The 21649-nt window shown below is 39.0% G+C and overlaps 1 protein-coding gene across 1 annotated transcript in view; it reads right to left on the bottom strand.

The window, feature by feature from the left end:
- Positions 1-16626: 16626 nt before the first annotated feature.
- LOC126203768 (translocation protein SEC63 homolog) overlaps positions 16627-21649 on the bottom strand; it is a 190379-nt gene continuing 185356 nt past the window's right edge. Inside the window, exon 17 of the mRNA XM_049938137.1 lies at positions 16627-18120. The gene's annotated coding sequence lies outside the window, so the exon portion shown is untranslated. The remainder of the gene's footprint in view (positions 18121-21649) is intronic.

Raw genomic sequence — 21649 nt, 5'->3', positions numbered from 1 at the left:
AAAATTGCACAGGTCGCACCAGTGTTTAAGAAGGGTAGTAGGAGTAATCCATCGAACTACAGACCTATATCATTGACGTCGGTTTGCAGTAGGGTTTGGGAGCACATATTGAATTCAAACATTATGAATCACCTCGAAGGGAACAATCTATTGATACGTAATCAGCATGGTTTCAGAAAACATCGTTCTTGTGCAACGCACCTAGCTCTTTATTCGCACGAAGTAATGGTCGCTATCGACAGGGGATCTCAATTTGATTCCGTATTTCTAGATTTCCGGAAAGCTTTTGACACCGTTCCTCACAAGCGATTTCTAATCAAGCAGTGGGCTTATGGAGTATCGTATCAGTTGTGAGGAGACTGGATTCGTGATTTCCTGTCAGGAAGGTCGCAGTTCGTAGTAATAGATGGCAAATCATTGAGTAAAACTGAAGTGATATCAGGTGTTCCCCAGGGAAGCGTCCTGGGACCTCTGCTGTTCCTGATCTATATAAATGACCTGGGTGACAATCTGAGCAGTTCTCTTAGGTTGTTCGCAGATGATGCTGTAATTTACCGTCTAGTAAGGTCATCCGAAGACCAGTATCAGTTGCAAAGCGATTTAGAAAAGATTATTGTATGGTGTGGCAGGTGGCAGTTGACACTAAATAACGAAAAGTGTGAGGTGATCCACATGAGTTCCAAAATAAATCCGTTGGAATTCGATTACTCGATAAATAGTACAATTCTCAAGGCTGTCAATTCAACTAAGTACCTGGGTGTTAAAATTACGAACAACTTCAGTTGGAAAGACCTCATAGATAATATTGTGGGGAAGGCGAGCCAAAGGTCGCGTTTCATTGGCAGGACACTTAGAAGATGCAACAAGTCCGCTAAAGAGACAGCTGACACTACACTCGTTCGTCCTCTGTTAGAATATTGCTGCGCAGTGAGGGATCCTTACCAGGTGGGATTGACGGAGGACATTGAAAAGGGTGCAAAAAAGGGCAGCTCGTTTTGTATTATCACGTAATAGGGGAGAGAGTGTGGCAGATATGATATGCGAGTTGGGATGGAAGTCATTAAAGCAAAGACGTTTTTCGTCGCGGCAAGATCTATTTACGAAATTTCTGTCACCAACTTTCTCTTCCGAATGCGAAAATATTTTGTTGAGCCCAACCTACATAGGTAGGAATGATCATCAAAATAAAATAAGAGAAATCAGAGCTCGAACATAAAGGTTTAGGTATTCGTTTTTCCCGCGCGCTGTTCGGGAGTGGAATGGTAGAGAGATAGTATGATTGTGGTTCGATGAACCCTCTGCCAAGCACTTAAATGTGAATTGCAGAGTAATCATGTAGATGTAGATGGCAAAGGTCCTGAGTTCGAGTCTCGGTCCGGCACACAGTTTTAATCTGCCAGGAAGTTTCAATGTGGGAAATGTTCAATTAATACCAGGAAGAGAGCAGTCGACAGTGTTGAACTGAAAAATATTTATAACTGAATACCAAAAGCTTTACTGGCTTTATACAGTGACACGGGAAAGCAATGTTCAGTACACATGTCGTGGTACACCTTTAGGCAACTTGTAAGTAAAATCAAATTGGAGAGAGAACTTTCTGGTTGGTAGCAGCATTGACCAACACCAGTTAAGGACAAAAATGTACATTCTGATGAGGTGAGCATTTCCGATAAATTAAACCTTTGAACTGGATTGGAGCTGTAACTTCATATTTTTACCATGAGGCACATTAATGTTGTCCATGTTTCTGATTTTTAGCAAATATCCAGGACTGAATCTCAGTTCAACAGATTTTTTAACTTTTAGCAAAGAAACAGTTCTTGCAGAGTGTAAACTATAGTGGGAATCACACTGGAATTGTGCCAATAGGTGGCAGGTGAAGGTAAACATATGATCTGCAATGGAAGTGGGAAAGACAGATTAATGGATTTATTATCTTAGGAGACCAGAGTTGTGCAAACCAAGCTTCCTGTGTTTACAGAGGAAAGTGCACACTTTTTTATGTTAAAGTCTTTGTTGAGGCAGACAGAGATTAAAATAATCTAAATTTCAATTATACTTATTAATGGTCAGCTGAGGGATAAATATTGCTTCATTATTTATTACAAGAATTTATTTAATACTAGAGAGGTGTAGGAGATTAATTTGAGCAGCAAGTACAGCATCTTAGAAAATGAAAGTTATACAAACATAGGTGAAGGTAGCACACTAAATGGAAGCAGCAAATGTAGCAGGTACGAACAAAGCAAAAGAAAAGAAAAGTTCAAATGGAATAACCTGAATTAAATAGAACTATCTGAAATGTTTGTGAGCCGATGTGTGAATATGCAATGAAACATTGGTAAGGAAAAAAAGGTGAAAACAATGAAAGTATGAAGAAAAGAAAACTGCAACTTGTCAGGTATACAGCACATATTCGGTATAAACAAAATTATACAAGTATTCACAATGTGCTTAAATTTGCCTATAGTTCAATGAATGAAACAGAAGCACTAATAGTTATAACATTAATAGTTAATAATGTTCCAGAAATAAAATCATATGAGATGTACAAAGCGATTTGGGGTATGAAGAAAGAAAGCATGTCTGGAAATAATTAGGTTTAAAAACTGAAATTGTTAAAGCTGGGCAAAAAGGAGCTTGCAAAATTATTTACAGAATTCCTGTGATGAAAGACAATACTACAAAACTGGAATATTGTTTTAACTATTGTCCTTCACAATAAGGATACATACAAGATGTAAAACATCATAGACCTATTGGGCTCCTCTCCATTCTGTTCAAGAGATACAGAAAAACTATTAGCAAACATAGGGGTAGAAACAGTGAAGCAGGCAAAGGAATAAGATGGGCTTAGAAGTGAATTTGATGCCATGCCCCTCTATACTGGATCTCCATGACACCATATGGCAGAGGATGACACAGTGCACGGTCCACGTTGCATGATCTTCTTGGGCTAATAGCGGAGTTTAGTTTAGTACCAGTAAGCTAGTGATTCTTAAAAGAATTGATTTTCAGCGTATAAAAGTTAGAAAGTTCTGATTACTTTGCAAATGAGTTAACATGTTACATATTTTACATTATGAATGTAAGTGACAAAAATAGGTTTCAAATTGTGTTTAAAGTTTGTTAGAAGTCACTAAGTGCTCTCATTGTCAAACACTGTACAAGTGTTGACTGAGTAATTTGCACTCTGTTTTAAGCAAAAGTTAGTTTTTTGTTCATCCCTATGTTTATGATACCATATATCCTGAACTACATATTGTACGACGATATTATTTTGTGGGTGCATTCAGTGGTATGTGTAGACACTGTCAGCAAATATGTTATGAATAGAGTTCGCAGTAAAGCAGTAACAAATTAACATGTCATGCCTGAAGTGGCAGTTTTACTGCATGGACAGTGAAAATGTTGGAAGTAAGAAACTTTTGCTTTCATTTTGTGTGTTGGGAGGGGGGGGGGGGGGTGTCTGTGAGGAAAAGCTTTGGAAGTGAAGTTTGCTGCAAGTCACTAAGTGCTCTCGGTCTCTATTACTGTATGAATATAGTCCAGATATTTGTGTGTGGTGAGTTTGGTGCCTCGAGACATACACACAGTTTCTAAATGTAATATTTGTCTTATTGTGTTGAATATAAGATTTTACCCCTTAATGAGCAATTATGACAGAACTTAAAAATTTTTAAATTCAGCCAATAATTATATAAAATACTGGAAATCAAAATTTCGTTGTCCCTAGATGCTGTTAGGATGGCAACCTGTAATTGGGACTGGGAGCCATGAACTGGGTTAGCTGTTTCGTAATATAGATTGTAGCACAATGATAATTTATGGTCATGAATGAAAGTGTAGAATGGAATATGAAAGAGAAAACAGCCAAAGAGACAAATCACCGAAAATATTCTAAAGAACCGGAGTTGAAGTTTTCAGGTATCTAAACAGGGCAAATGAAAAAAACAATACTAGTTAACAAAATATATCTGAATCACCTCAGTTTTGTTGATGGAATCATACTATTTGCCTTCAGTGCATATTAAGTTGAAATAAGGAAAGGAATTAACAGAGCAAATTTGATTTTAGGCGAGGAAAATGTAATGAAAATGAGCTGAAAGTGGTTTGGAACATGTAACAGGCAAACTGATGGTGCCAAAGAATATCAAACTAAAAAAAATAAAAAACAAAAAATTGAAGGTTATCCAGGGAAGAATGTGTGCGATACAATGTTAAATTTTATTGTTAGGTATACTTCCCTGTCATGTTCAAAATATTTAAACTATCTGTGAGGAAGATGTGTATGAAATTGCTTTCATTGCCAATAAAATTATGAAAGTATGATATGTTAATGAAATTAAGTCAACTACAATGTAGAAGATATTATCAGCTATAGAGCAGATGTTCCAGTTATGTAAATTGTGCTTAAAAATCTTAGAACAAAAATGTCAACTGGAAAAGAAGAGGGTTAATCATGGGCTACACCAGTCTCATAGCAGAAGCACAAGCTGATTGAGGAAGTACTGGCACAAATATTTTCATTTTGTTGTAGACTATAGACTAAAAAAATGCATTCTGCCTTGTGAACGGGAAGAATCGGGGAAACAACAGGAGGCTTATTCAACAGGCTCACCAAATAAGTTGTCACAGGTTGACAGTATCACTTATTTATTACAGAATGCAACTAAACACACGATTGTGTTTTGTAGATAGAGCAGCAAACATCTCTGTTCTACTCGCAACAAAAAGTGACCCAAAGAATAAAAACAAAAAAATGAAATTAAAAAAGTGGCTGGATGTTAACTGTTTACAACAAATGGTTCTCAGATTCCAGCCTACAGTTCAGAGTTACTGGATGTTGACCTAGTTTGAAAATGTACTATGTAAAGGTTATTTCATATCAAGGCAACTGTCCACTTGTAGTGCCTCGAGAATTTTGGGGTGAATTCTAAGAGACGCTCGTATTCCCACGCGTTGTTTTAGAGATGAATGTGGTAAAGTAGAATTGTGTCTACTGTGCAGGACAGACGTGTATCAGACAGATGATCGGCGTGGGCAGGTAGTCGCCGAGCCCACCTATGAAGTTATACGTCCAGCTCAAGGAATAAACGCGCTGTACTCAGTGTGACGTCAAACATTATTGTGTGAACATTTGGAATGTTGTTGAAAGAAGAGAAGAGACAATTACTTATTCATTCATTCTCTCACTTTCCAAAGGTCTGGACAGTTGTCTTGTTAAACTTGGGAGAGGTTTGTAGACTGTACTTATGGAAAAATAAAAGTGATAGTTTCTGACAGACCAGAAAGTGTCAAGCTTACGAAAAATGTTTTAGTTGTATGAAAACTGTTATGTGTGATGAAAATACAGTGTGACTGAGTTCAAAGTATTATCGAGTGTACAGGGTTATTTTAAAAGTATAAAAAATTCCTCCAAAGTAGCATCTTATCTTCGGAGAAGAAGTTGTACAGGACATTGCAGCCGGCTATCCTGAAAAGAAGATCGGCGAAGCAACTCCAAGTAAGTTCAATATCCAAGGGGGAGTGTGATTCTTGCACACCAGTACCACACTACCACCCTTAATCACCGTAAACTAGGAGGAATTTTTTTGAAGAAGATTGAGATGAGAAAAAGTTGAGAGTTGCCATAGCAACACATAATAATGAGACGAAAAAATTAGTCTGCAAGATTCAATTAAGAATATTTGGTTGTGGGGAGGAAGCAATCCTCACACACGAAGTAACCAGCCGACACCGATGCAATAACCAGCTGACGCAGTCGCAGTAACCCACCATCATTGCTGGTTGCTGCTTGAGTTGCTGACTTTGCGCCCGCCAATGTTGACGTCACGACCAACATTTGACGCTGCCGGCGCCTGTGCGGTTCACCGGTGCTGTTTCTACACCTCACCGATGCAACCTACAATCCTATGACAGGTGAGCTCAAGATAATAACTATTTGAATGTAAACTAGGGTGGTCATTATTTACAGAGGTGATTTTTTTTAATGATCACAAGATCAAACTAAGGTCATGCCAGACTGGACTGAAGTAGCAAATTTAATTAAGGGACTAAGTCTGAAGTTAAATACCAAATTAGATGCTCAGAATGCTTTGTTAAGTGAAAAAATAGATGGGGAAAGTGCAGCCGCCACTGCTCAAATTTCGAAATAAGAGATCAAAATGTTGCTTTAAATGAAAAACTAGAAGCACAGAGTGCTACTTTAAGTGAAAAGTTAGGAGCACAGAGTGTAACTTCAACTGCTCAAATTGACTTTTTGAGAAATGAAATAAGTACTACTTTAAGTGAAAAGTTAGAAGCATAGGGCGAAGGTTTACATTATAAATTTGAGAGGCCGTAATCCTTACCCATTGCATTCCAAAGGGCACTACGGTAACAGGTGCATCCTACAAAAATGTTTTGAAGAACAAATTCCTTCCTGCACTGCAACAAAAACGTCCGGGAAGGGCTGCGCGTGTGCTGTTTCACCAAGACAACGCACCCGCACATCGAGCTAACGTTACGCAACAGTTTCTTTGTGATAACAACTTTGAAGTGATTCCTCATGCTCCCTACTCACCTGACCTGGCTCCTAGTGACTTTTTCCAACAATGAAAGACACTCTCCATGGCCGCATTCACCAGCCGTGCTGCTATTGCCTCAGCGATTTTCCATTGGTCAAAACAAACTCCTAAAGAAGCCTTCGCCGCTGCCATGGAATCATGGCGTCAGCGTTGTGAAAAATGTTTACGTCTGCAGGGCGATTACGCCAAGAAGTAATGCCAGTTTCATCGATTTCGGGTGAGTAGTTAATTAGAAAAAAAAATCGGAGGCCTTAGAACTTGGATGCACCTCATACATCGTATACTTAAGTGGACAGAATTGGTGTCAGTCTAACGACTATTCTGATGAACTGTAGGATAATGGGACAAGCAGAATATATGTAGGTGTGTGTGTGTATGTATGTGTATTAAATAATATTTCCAAGTGTGGTGTCTACTGGGAACACAGGACTGGAAAAGTAATGGAGGACTCAAAAGGGTTAAAGAAAGTATTGAGAAGCCAGTGTAAGGAGTGAAGTAGGATGTTAATTTCTCTAAGAGGTATTCGAATTCTAGGGTACATAAAGGTGTATGCCAGGGCAATGGACTATGAAGCATACTCAGGAAGGAGGAGGAGGGCGCACTCAGCATTTATTGGATGGAAAAGGGCAGGTAGGCAGACCTAAGAAAGGTTGACCTATACTGTGCGGGCAGGGAAACAAGAAGGGGATTGACCTGTACCATAGTATATTAGGAATTTGTTTAAAGGGGTGTACTTACCAAAACGGAACGAGGAAGTGCTTTCATAGTATCAACCTGTGGGTGATGTGTAGGTACTGTGCCTAAAGGAAAAGGGCAGTATCGTGACAAAAATCACACATTTTGTAGGGACTATTCTGGTAAGTTTGAATTCTCGTTTCCACTCGCACTGTATGTTTGTGTGAATTTACATGTGTTGAAAAGAACACCTTTATTTACCCAGAGTTCCTCCAGATTGTAAAAGGTACTGAATAAATCCATACTTAGAAAAAGTAGTACGCGAAGTATTAAGGATAAATAACAGCATACGTTTGGGTAATGCGCACTTGGAGTTTATGAATGGAAAGGGAACAGAAAGATTCTTGTCCTTACAAAGTTTACATTGATCAAAAAGTCCATGATTATAATGGTATTAACACGGAAAAGGAAAGAGAGCTATAAACGAAGTACCTGACGGCTAAAAAAAAGTTATATAAATTGATGGAAACGTAAAGTAGTAATATATGAATACAGTATTGATGTACATAACAAACATGTATAAAATATTGTGTGTTCGAGCTAAGGGGAGGGATAGGTAGTGCCTTGAGAATTTCGGGGTAAATTCTTCCACCGTCTCGAACACGCGTTATTTTAGAGATGAGTGTGGTAAAGTAGAACTTTGTCTACTGCACCACAATTATGTGTGTACACGACGGCTGTGTATTGGACGGATGATCAGCGTGGGCAGGTAGTCGCCGAGCCCGCCTAAGAAGTTACACGTCCAGCTCAAGGAATAAACGCACTGTACTCTGTGCGAAGTCAAACATTATTGTGTGAACATTTTGAATGTTGTTGAAAGAAGAGAAGAGACAATTACTTATTCATTCATTCTCTTACTTTCGCAAGGTCCGGACAGTTGTCTTGTTAAACTCGGAGAGATTTGTAGACTGTGCTTACGGAAAAATAAAAGTGATAGTTTCTGACAGACCAGAAAGTGTCAAGCTTATGAAAAATGTTTTAGTTGTATGAAAACTGTTATGTATGATCCAAATACAGTGAGATTGAGTTCAAAGTATTATCGAGTGTACGGAGTTATTTTAAAAGTATAAAAAATTCCTCCAAAGTAGCATCTTATCTTCGGAGAAGAAGTTGTACAGGACATCGCAGCCGGCTATCCTGAAAAGAAGATCGGCGAAGCAACTCCAAGTAAGTTCAATAGCCAAGGGGGAGTGTGATTCTTGCACACCAGTACCACACTACCATCCTTAATCACCGGAAACCTCCAGACACTCATTTACACATTTTGATTGATCTCAAGAACAAACGTGTAACTAATAACACCACTCTGTTGAATGTAGAATATATTGAAGCAACTGAAGGAATTAATTGCTTTCATATTTCCTCTAAATTTTAAAAGGACAGATTGCTACTTGCCATATAGAGGACATGTTAAGTTGAAGACAGGTGAAATAAGGACAACAGCTATACATTTAAATTTTCGGACAAAAGGCAACTAAATCTAGCCTCAGCGGCCAGATATAGGGGACATATACATGTCGCCAAACTCCTGTGTCATGCCAAAAGAAGTTAAACATTAAGTTAAGCATTACATCTCGATGTCAACCAACTTTCATCTTTTATAAGCCTCACAGATTAGATATACACAAACTGTATATTACAAAGCAAAAAGTCCAATATGAGTTGAACCACAATATTATTCAGCTGTCTAAATCACAGTTGCCAGGCCTCCAAAAGCAAAAAATACTCTACAGTGGTGGAAATGATGTATGGTACAATATTGAAATTAGCTGGAGACATCAAATCACATCAGACAATGACCTTCCACCACTTTCATACGAAACGGAAGAAATGGACACATTGGTTGAAACCTACAGATTACAGCAAGAAGGCCAAAGAAACTCCTTTCATCCACAAAGATCTCAGATGCACACAAACCATGTGAACTTGCACAATAGTTCCTTACAATTTGATTTGTCATATACCCAAGTTTTTCACCAATAATATTAAAGATAGATGAGTCAACATTTCTATTGACTGACTCAAACAAGGCCTTTTTCTTCTCGATGGCATTGCACATGAGCATCCAAAACCATTGATCAGCTGTAAGCTAACTAGGATATGAGATTATCCAAAGTGTCCCAGGAAGATACTAACCAGGACATGTGGTGAAATTCCCTACTGAATTCACAATTGACATCAAGTGATACCCACTCCGAAGGGGGTGCATTATGGTGATGTATGAAAATAAAACAGCGACTATAAATCAGATTATTGATCAGGCAATTCATAATAGTATGATCATTTGTTTTAACACAAGTTTAAGCAGTTGTAATAAAAAATAAATAAATCCATGACATGTTTGTTTGAAATAAAAAGAAATATGTAGCAAGGAACCTGTGTTTTTCTCATTAAATTTTGTACCGAAGGACTGCTAAATGTAAGGAATAATGTTCTTGGTAATAGAGTTAGTTTCTACTGCTTTACCTGCAAAGTTGAAACAAAGAAGATACATTCATGGTTTGTGTCCCACACATCCTAACGTATGAAGTGTCCAGTGCAGTTGAGTACTTTGGAGTTGACTACTTCAAAGCTAATTATGTTGAGTGAAGCAGTTTATTAGCAATGCATAGTTCTAATATTTTTAGTCACTGACTTGTTAGCAACAAGACAATACATTAAGAATGAATATCGTATTGAATATTGTTTCTGTTTAAATACTGAAGAAAACCACAAGTCATTGGAAAGAAATTTCTTGGAAGGACGGCAATCAAATTCTACCTGTACAGCTAATTAAAGAGAGTAGGGTTCAAAGATTAATTTATATGAATTATGCAACACGTTTGTCCTTTGAGGCTTAAGTTAATCAACTAACAGCAAACAGTCTTGAATAAACTTCAGTTATTGCAAAGAAAATGTAACAAATATTTTAATTTAAGGATCCACTATAATTATTTTTTATAATCTTATCTTCAGGATCCCGCTAAGGCCTTGCAGCATAGTCTACTATATTCTCAATCGCTCCACATCTTGTATGGGATATGGTAAACCAAATAATTCCCGCCAATTTGAGAATCTTCTTGTGCATAAGTATGAACTTTCTGTTAGGTTTTTTAGGAAGCAATAATTTCTGAATTTGAAATAAAAATATAGAGAAATAAATGAGGCAGTTGATAAACAGAAAGCAGCCGCAGTTTACAGTTTTTTGTGATTACACACAGTTGAATATTCACTCATATTTTCCAACTTGTGACAGATGCAAGTTAAACAGTCGTCCACTAGCTGATTGTTAACTGTCTCATAGATGACAAGGCCAGTATAGATGGAGGACAAGCTAGGTCTTTGAAAGAAAACTAATTGTGCCCTTGAAAAAGGAACAGTTTCAGCATTCACTTTAAGCAGTTAAGGGAAATCAGCAAAAACCTAAATTTGGAAGGACAGGTAGGAGTCAAACTGCCATCTTTGCGAATATGAGACAAGTGTGTTACTACAGCACCGCCTCGCTTGGTGTTTAATGTCTGGTTAGAATTTTGAATTTTCCCTGAGGCAATGAAAATTTCTAAGGGCATACAACTATTTAAAGAACAAGATAGGCACATTCAATAAAATTTGTGACCTGTTTCAATTGCCCCAATGCAAATTAATGTACTAACAACTGGGTATCTATCTTAAAAAGTATGATTTTCTCTTCACTAGGCAGTTCAATTTCTGTTAGGGAAATACTGCTCCAAATGCTGTCCTAGACATAATTAATAAAGCACTGACTACACATGAAAACGAAATATATCTCCAGTGCTGTGTGATTTTAGTAGTTTTTTTTTTTTTTTAACTGTATCCCTTATGATATACTGCTTGCAAAGTTTGAATAATGTGGGACAATTAACTTATCCATAGATGTAATCCATACACATTATAAAAATGTATGTCCTTTCCATCAGTCCCTATACCAGTTCCAAACTGAACAATCCATTGCCCTCACCCACCTAATCCTTCACCTACACATCAACTTAGCCAATTAACACACCAGTCAACTCCTATCCTTAATAAAAGTCCTTAATCTTTCCTCTCCCACATCCACACCGGCTGTTCAGAGCATCCTCCTACAGGCCAACCGCAAATTAGAACAGCATGCCACCCTCCACCACAAAAAAATATCCAATCTCCTGGTTTCCCACCTCCGGAAAGGCAACTCACTCACCCTTCACAACCTTTCCAGCAAACCTCAACCTCCTCTCATTGCACACAAACCCAGTCTCTCCCATCTACTCGATCTCCCACTTCCAGCTCCACTCCCTCCAAAACCTCAAAATTCCAATCAACACAATCTGGAACCACAACACCCTAATTCAGTAGTTAACCTTTCCTCCAAACCTCTCTCCCAATCCGAAACCTCTGTCCTATCCAAAGGCCTCACCTTCAGCCCCACTCCCAGATTCAACCAAACAGCCCTCGTCAAAGATTTACTGTCCTACTCTCGTACTCTCTGCTGGAAATATCACTTTGCCACGAAGAAAAATGATCCTAATCCTACTCCCAATGATCCAACTCCCCAGGACACTATCCAAATTGAACCCTGCCTGGAACAGTTCCATCCTCCGTCGCAGCGGGACCCACCTCCTCTTCCTCAAAATCACCCTCTCCAAACCTTCCAGGAATTTCTGACTCCCAGCCTTGCATCTCAATCCTTCTTAAAAAACCTTAATCCTACTCCCAACATCACCACTGCTGAAGCCCAGGCTATCCGTGATCTGAAGGCTGACCGATCCATCGTCATTCTTCCGGCGGACAAGGGTTCCACGACGGTGGTACTTGATCGTCTGGAGTATGTAGCTGAGGGACTGCGTCAGCTTTCAGACAACTCCACATGCAAAGTTTGCCAAGGTAATCCCATTCCCGATGTCCAGGCGGAGCTTCAAGGAATCCTCAGAACCTTAGGCCCCCTGCAAAACCTTTCACCTGACTCCATCAACCTCCTGACCCCACCGACACCCCGCACCCCCACCTTCTACCTTCTTCCTAAAATTCACAAACCCAATCATCCCGGCCGCCCCATTGTAGCTGGTTACCAAGCCCCCACAGAACGTATCTCTGCCTACGTAGATCAACACCTTCAACCCATTACATGCAGTCTCCCATCCTTCATCAAAGACAGCAACCACTTTCTCTAACGCCTGGAATTCTTACCCAATCTGTTACCCCTGGAAACCATCCTTGTAACCATTGATGCCACTTCCTTATACACAAATATTCCGCACGTCCAGGGCCTCGCTGCAATGGAGCATTTCCTTTCACGCCGATCACCTGCCACCCTACCTAAAACCTCTTTCCTCATTACCTTAGCCAGCTTCATCCTGACTCACAACTTCTTCACTTGTGAAGGCCAGACATACCAACAATTAAAGGGAACAGCCATGGGTACCAGGATGACCCCCTCGTATGCCAACCTATTCATGGGTCGCCTAGAGGAAGCCTTCTTGGTTACCCAGGCCTGCCAACCCAAAGTTTGGTACAGATTTATTGATGACATCTTCATGATCTGGACTCACAGTGAAGAAGAACTCCAGAATTTCCTCTCCAACCTCAACTCCTTTGGTTCCATCAAATTCACCTGGTCCTACTCCAAATCCCACGCCACTTTCCTTGACGTTGACCTCCACCTGTCCAATGGCCAGCTTCACATGTCCGTCCACATCAAACCCACCAACAAGCAACAGTACCTGCATTATGACAGCTGCCACCCATTCCACATCAAACGGTCCCTTCCCTACAGCCTAGGTCTTCGTGGCAAACGAATCTGCTCCAGTCCGGAATCCCTGAACCATTACACCAACAACCTGACAACAGCTTTCGCATCCCATAACTACCCTCCCGACCTGGTACAGAAGCAAATAACCAGAGCCACTTCCTCATCCTCCCACAGAAGAACCACAAAAGTGCCCCACTTGTGACAGGATACTTTCCGGGACTGGACCAGACTCTGAATGTGGCTCTCCAGCAGGGATACGACTTCCTCAAATCCTGCCCTGAAATGAGATCCATCCTTCATGAAATCCTCCCCACTCCACCAAGAGTGTCTTTCCGCCGTCCACCTAACCTTCGTAACCTGTTAGTTCATCCCTATGAAATCCCCAAACCACCTTCCCTACCCTCTGGCTCCTATCCTTGTAACCGCCCCCGGTGTAAAACCTGTCCCATGCACCCTCCCACCACCACCTACTCCAGTCCTGTAACCCGGAAGGTGTACACGATCAAAGGCAGAGCCACATGTGAAAGCACCCACGTGATTTACCAACTGACCTGCCTACACTGTGATGCATTCTATGTGGGAATGACCAGCAACAAACTGTCCATTCGCATGACTGGACACAGGCAGACAGTGTTTGTTGGTAATGAGGATCACCCTGTGGCTAAACATGCCTTGGTGCACGGCCAGCACATCTTGGCACAGTGTTACACCATCCGGGTTATCTGGATACTTCCCACCAACACCAACCTATCCGAACTCCGGAGATGGGAACTTGCTCTTCAATATATCCTCTCTTCCCGTTACCCACCAGGCCTCAATCTCCGCTAATTTCAAGTTGCCGCCACTCATACCTCACCTGTCATTCAACAACATCTTTGTCTCTGCACTTCCGCCTCGACTGACATCTCTGCCCAAACTATTTGTCTTTAAATATGTCTGCTTGTGTCTGTATATGTGTGTCTGTATATGTGTGGATGGATATGTGTGTGTGTGCGCGCGAGTGTATACCCGTCCTTTTTTCCCCCTAAGGTAAGTCTTTCCGCTCCCGGGATTGGAATGACTCCTTACCCTCTCCCTTAAAACCCACATCCTTTCGTCTTTCCCTCTCCTTCCCTCTTTCCTGATGAGGCAACAGTTTGTTGCGAAAGCTTGAATTTTGTGTGTATGTTTGTGTTTGTTTGTGTGTCTATCGACCTGCCAGCGCTTTCGTTTGGTAAGTCACATCATCTTTGTTTTTGGATATATGTATATATGTATGTAGATATGTCCCTCCTATATCTCCTCCTAAATTACTGGACAGATTTCAAACTTGGAACACGTATCCCTTAGTGTGAGGCAACAATTTCTGTGGGGTTAAGAACACTCTACCTGTCATAGTTCAGGAGATGTGCAAAAAACTTCCTACCATACACGACATTTAAGTATGTTATTTCTCTGCTACTAAACATATTTGCAATAAAATAGTAGACAGTATCCACATATGTTGCTAAGTGCTCCTACAAAATTATATGTTGATATCACAAACAGTTCTGAAGATGCATAATGTGTGAAAAACTGCTGCATTATGCATGATGTTTTTGCTACTAACTCTATTCACAACACATTTTTCAGACAGTATCAAGATATGCAACTGAATGTACCTACAAAATTACATCACTGTATGATACATAGATCAGGATACATAACATCATACACATTGAAATGCATGATAAACTACCGCATCATGCATGGCATTTAAATTTATTACTTCTTTACTAAGAAGTCTATTTGCAGACACTATACACATAGTGCTGAATATACCTACACAAATATATCGTAGTATGACATTTAGTGCCACGGATATGATGTCATAAACACTGAGATGTGTGGAACAATGATGCATCAGTCATGAAGTTTTAATTCATTTATTCTTTACTACTAAGACACTCCTACAGTCAAGTCAACATACGGAAATTCTTAACACCTGACAGTGCTTTTGACAGCCTTCAATTGCGTAGTGCAAATGGCTATAGGTGAAAACAATAGCTGCCTATAGAGTTTCGAAGAGGTGTTGCCACAGAGACTCGTACAAAATTGTGTTGTAGATACTAGAAGCAGCTGCCCCAGTATACAGAAACTGTACATTTCTAATAGAATATTGGCAAAATGAATACCTTGATAAAACTGGCTCTGTCAGCTAGTTGACTTATATTTAAGCAACAGAACACAGCCATGCTGCTGTGCAGAAAGTAGAGGTAGGTGTGCTGCAGGGCTTAGTCCTGATTAACTATGCTGGGAAGGGGAGGAAGAAAAACACAGGAACTTCTGCTAGGATTGTCCGGTAACAGAAAGCAAATTCAGTAAAACTGAATGGTCAATGGTCAATAAAAAACTGAATTCGTTCATGGTATGAGTGGTGGTTGAATTAATCAGGGGACAGATTTGTCACTGTTAGAATAATTTCGGAAAATTTATCAATATCAGGGCTGCACTTTCAGATCAAGTAATTGGTGTCTCCAAAACAATAAAAAAATGTGTTAAGAATAGGAAAATGGTGCTAACATTTAGATATTAAAAAATCATGGTGTATCTGTGTATGAATAAATACCTTTCAGATATGTATCACAATAATAGTTTGAGTGTGCTGTCTTTTCTGGAACTCTGGCAGAAATCAGGAATATTTTATTGGTGAAATTATTTGTGCACTGAACACTGTCCTATATTCTCAACATGTTGAGAATTGTTTATAACAGTTATATCTGTCTGCCAGAGGAAGCTGCAAGCATTATAATTATTGGTTAAACCTTGAGCATTATCCCTTGTAGTTATCAGCCTACCTAGATTAGAAATGTACGTGCTCACTAGAAACAACTGCTGTGCCATTATACTTCACGATCAGTAATGCCTTGAGCTGACTGTCGGTTTACAATGTGGATATTTTCTGACTCACTACTGGAAGATGTTTGTAGTGAACAATGTGAATGCACTGAAGTTTCAGTTTGGCCTCTGCACTTTAGGCAGCACTAATTCACTGCATTTAAACAATTACTAGGAAATGACCATAAATATAGCTTCTGAGAAACTTTTTGTGTGTGGAAGTGAAGAGCTGCATTTTCAGGCAAGTAAGGTAAAAAAGCCTCCCAGCTAGCCGCGTGGTCTAATGCGCTGATTCCTGAGTGGGAGGTGTGCTCGGCACGAATCTGCCTGGTAGATTAGTGTCAAGGTCCAGTGTGCTGGCCAGCCTGTGGATGGTTTTTTAGGCGGTTTTCTATCTACCTTGGCGAATGTGGGCTGGTTCCCCTTATTCCACCTCAGTTACACTATGTCGGCAATGCTGTGCAAACACTGCCTCCACGTACGCGTACACCATAATTACTCTACCTCGCAAACATTTAGGGTTACACTTGTCTGGTATGAGCATGAGATGATCCTGGCAGGCCAAACCACACAAAAACCCTGGATTCGGTGCGGGGCGGTGGTGAGGTGAGTGGACTGCTGTGGCCTGTTGTGGGGTTGTGAACCACTGAGGGCTACAGCGGGGCAAAGACTCTCCGGCGTTTCTAGGTCCCCAGTTTAACATACAATACACAAGGTAAAACAGAAATAAAATTATAAAAGTTTAGGCTCATGCCCAATGTATTATATGACGTTTATAAACACCTTTGAGAAAATACAGTCTCATATTTAACATCAATAGTTACTCAACACCCACAAATTATAACATTTTTGTTTCTAACGTACATTGTTGCGTTATCATATATACAATATTATATTGTTTGACCTTTTCTTTTATCAAATAAAAATGCTTCAACATTAATTTCATTCTTTCACATACATAAACTGATTCACAATCAAATAAGTTAAAAAATATTATAAGTCCTCATACAAATGCAGGCCTGTTTGGGAATGGGAGCAGTACTGGATATAGCACCAACCTCATAGTTGTAGAGAAATGTATGTTCAAAAATAGGATCTTTGATTTGACCTCCAACCAATTTAGAGGCATAGTTTTTTGCTGAAATTACTCATCACCTTGTGGAGTTTCCCTGTTTAACAGCACAGACAAAAATGAAGAACAAAGATCTCAAAATTGAAATACAATTCAATGTGATTTGAGGATTTTCCTCCCCCTCACAATGAAATGAGGAGTGACTAAACACAATAAATCACAAATAGGCTCCACTGCTTTTTATTCCTTACGCAATAATAATATGACTCCTTTGAAATCATTTTTAAACTTCTGACACTGGATAAAAAACAAACATGCCACATTACTCCACATATTTTCTCTGGATAATACCATATTCAGTTTCTGAACACATGTATTGACATCTACTTAAAAAGTTGCTGTCCTCTTTTCTTTAGAGTATGAATTTCACTGATCCAATCATTACACACACTAATCACAGGCAAGCATAAAAAGCAATAAAAAAGATGAATACCCTATTATTTCAAAAATAAAAATACCTCACTACAAGATAATGTGCAAAACCTTCCCCTGTCTCTGTTCAGTCACAAAGGAACAAAAGGGACTATGGTGACATAAAAAACCAGAATGTCTATTACAAACATAGCTTTCAATGGAAGCCAAAACAAGCTGCATTTAGGAATCCAAGAGAAAACATTTCATGCTAATTCTGTACGAGCAAGGAATGATTAAATGATAGTCCCAACTCCATTTTTTGCAACAAACACAGACTCACACACACATTCCACTTCAACAGCATGAGCGCATCCACAGCGAGAGAACAGAGGAGAGAGAGAGAGAGAGAGAGAGAGAGAGAGAGAGAGAGAGAGAGAGAGAGAGAGAGAGGTAACACTCAAATCTTGTTATCACTTTGAATATTTTAAGAAGTAGTCACTGAACCATACAAGAAAATGCTGCTCTGTGGTTGGGCAATGATGTACACAAAAAATGCAAAAAGATTTGCTTTACACAAAACACACCCATGGAAATTATACAAATACAACAAATAAATTAAGTATAACAGTTCACATGTTCACATGTACTGTCTATGTGTCATGAGAGAGTAACTCCATAACTCCATATGACATGCAGCTCAAGCGTCATACTTCTTCATACTTCTTCTTTCTTCAGTACATTGTACAGATCTGAAACAACAACATTTTTTCTAAATTATTAAATTTTAGTACGCTCAATACATGAGAGCACTGAATAATAACATAGGCAGATGAAAAATGACATTCAGCAATAAGTGAAATAACAGTTCCAACAATAACAGAACAAAAAATGTAAATTACATTGGGAAGCAGACAACACAGCCAAAACAAAATATTTTCTAGATAAAAATATTCCACACCCGGCAACAAACACAACAAACTGAGCAAGAAATTCTACAAATCATGAAATGATGTGTATTTATGTGTGAAATTTCGGAAAATAAATACAGACATTTCAACCATAAATGCAATCTGAATGAAACAGACAAAAGTGTAGTTGAAAACACTTTGCTTCAAGCCAGAATGGGGAACAATCTTATGATGAAAAATTGATGCCTTTCTTTAGAAACCAATTCTTCTTTCCTCTCTGAAGAAGGAACCTCTGGTTCAGAATACTGCGAGTGCTGTGATCTATTTTTGTATGTTACTATCAGCAGTGCTTAAGGTTATGTGCTGGGCAGCCCTTCTGATTGTTATTTTAATGAACTGTGCTAAGGAACGGAGGTGTACTCTGACTGTGTAGAGATAAACGATAACTGGAGTATTCATTGCTAAAAGAGCTTTCCTCCTCCTGTTAATCACCTACAGAGAACTTTGCAACCACGTCAACAGTTCCTCTTGCATTGATTATTAGAATATTTGCCAAATGAGTTTGGCATTTGTCTTCCTATAATCTAAAGAAAATTTTTATCCCCTCTCTGCTGGTGTAGTATTTTAAATTTTAATTTTTTTCAAAACTTGCTTTCAATTATTTATTTCCTTTCTGGTCCACTTTGTGATGTAATGTCCATCCCATTAGCTGAATGGTCAGCACATTGGAAGGCCACGCACGGGGGCCCCGAGTTCAATTCCAGGCTGGGGTGGGAGATTTTCTCCCCTCAGGGACTGGGTGTTGTGCTGTCATCATCATCATCATCATCATCATCATCATCATCATCATTTCATCCCCATTTTTGATGCGCAAGTCACCCAATGTGGCATCACACTCAATAAGACTTGCACTTGGCAGCCGAACTTCCCGCCTGGGAACACCCGGCCACTGATGCCATACGATCATTTCCATTTCCATTTTTTGTGATGTTATCTTTTAGTGATTGTTTTCAATAATTTTTTTCAATTAAGACTCACTTTTATCAATATCTTTTTTGTGTTACCTCTAATACTATAGTGAGAAATATGAGAAATATCTAATTCTAAAAGTTTGACACTTTACCATCTTTTGCGTCGATCCACTATGTTACCCTATCTACTGCTTGGTGTTTTACTGGAGGAATAAACAATTTGTTTACTTTTTCTGTACTCTCAAGCGTTATTATGGCAGTTATTCAGTTAGACAAACGCATTCTATGCTGTTTACGTTTAATTACATGAGAGTTCTGTGTTTTATTTGAGATTATTCCTCCTCCTTTCAACTCATTAATCCAAACACTGGCTTTCCAACAAGGTCGATTTATCCGTAGCAATTTACCCCTTGACTGTATCTTCAAAATAGCACACATAACTCATCATATCTCAAAATACAACCCATCTAGTTAAGTTTTCTTATGTATTCATCAAACGTTTTTCCATTCCTACACTCCAGCACACTAACATTCATCATTCTACCCATCCAGGCAACTTTCAAAATTCTTTTACAGAACTAGAATGTTTTATTACTGTGTAACAAAATCCTGCATGGATACAATGAGAATCATTCAGCCAACCAGTTGCATGTCAAAAGTTTATTCAAACCTTTACCTAGGTTTCAACAAATGTAACCTGTCTTACTGAAAAGAAGTAACAACACCTACAAATAGGATATATTACAACAATACATGGAAGTTATATTCACAGAAAAAAGAAACATCAAAAATTACATATAGTGGAAATATAAAATAAACTTAAATGTTACATATTGCATGAAAAGAGAAACAGTCATAGGGCTTAGATAACAATAAAATGATCCATATAAATAATATGGAATCTTATCAACAGTAAAAATGATCCATGAAAAATCTAAGGTAGATGTGCATCATACACACAAATGGACACCTAACAGGAAAGAATAGACTGTTATAACTTCAAGTTGAACAAATATATTTCAAGGAAGACGCAATACATGAAAGTCACAGATCAAGTAAACAGAGTAAGACGTGTGTACACTTTAACAGTCAAATCATAACTGAGTCCGAGTCTAGCGTCTGCTGGCTGGCTGGCTGGCCGCTTAGGTGGTGCTGCTGCTGCATGGCTGGCAGACAGCGCCGCATGTAGAGGACGCGTGTAACTGCGCAGCTGCACTTTGAAAGATCGAGTCACAACATAGACAAGCCATCAGGAAACTTATGCCCTGGTGGCGTTTACATAAGGAGCAGTGCCAACCACAAAAGACAACTGGCACGTAATAAAATTACATTACAGACACAGTAACATAACAAAAATTATAAAAAAGCAAATAAACCTATGCAAAAAGTGAACAATCTACAAAGCACATTAAAGTAGGATAACAACAGATTGCATCCTTCAGAAACAGTAGCCAGAGACAGTGGTTGGTCGTGTGTGTGTGTGTGTGTGTGTGTGTGTGTGTGTGTGTGTGTTTGTGTTACCTGTTTCAGAAGAAGGCCTCCTGTCTTAAAGCTTACATGTGTAGTAGTCTTTTTGTTGTGCCTGCATGTGATTCAACATTTCCACTGTATGGTCAGTAGCAATCTATCCTTTTCATAACACTGTCATTATTCCATCCTGGATCTTCCATTGTTCTATTTATATGTCTCTCATTCATTTTCATTTAATCCATTACTTTCATTTCTTAGCAATCTATTTTTGACCTTGATCAATAAGACGGAGAATTTTTAGTGATTTCTGCGGCTTTTGTGCCTCTGCTTTCATTATATATTGTATAACACTGAACTTAAGTTGAACTAGTATTGGTACTTTTACTTAGGTCACTGGACACTGCCTCTGAGAATTCCCATTTTGTTTCATTCTAAACATTTTCTATTCTAAACATTAAGTGTTCCACTTCTTCATATACTACATTTGGGTTTCAGCAAACTGTTCAGTAATACTAAGTTATGATCTGATTTATTGTCTACACTTAGGTATGCACTGCAGTCCACTATTATTTATAAACCTTTGTATAGCTAGTGTGTAATCTAGTAATATATTCATCCATCTCCTGCCATTTTACTGCATACATTATTCTCGAGTGGTTCATTGGTTAACTACCCTGGTTTGTCCTAGGACTTTTGTCACTTATCTCTCTTTTCACCTCTGGAAATGTTTGTCAATGTGGAAAAACGTCAAACTGTACCATGGTTAATTTGTTAATGTAATGTTAAATTTTAGGTCCCCCTATAACTGGCTGGGTCAGCCTGTTCAAAGGTCAGAGGAAGGCAACAGCTTAACACCTACAATAGGACTACACCTAGTATAGTGTTGTGTCATAGTATATAGTGAAAGTACCAACTTTCATGTTAATCAC

Source organism: Schistocerca nitens, chromosome 9 (genome assembly GCF_023898315.1).
Source record: "Schistocerca nitens isolate TAMUIC-IGC-003100 chromosome 9, iqSchNite1.1, whole genome shotgun sequence".
In the NCBI taxonomy this organism is placed as follows: domain Eukaryota; kingdom Metazoa; phylum Arthropoda; class Insecta; order Orthoptera; family Acrididae; genus Schistocerca; species Schistocerca nitens.
The sequence above is the reverse complement of the archived record's forward strand: the minus strand, read 5'-3'. Positions and strand labels throughout refer to the sequence as shown.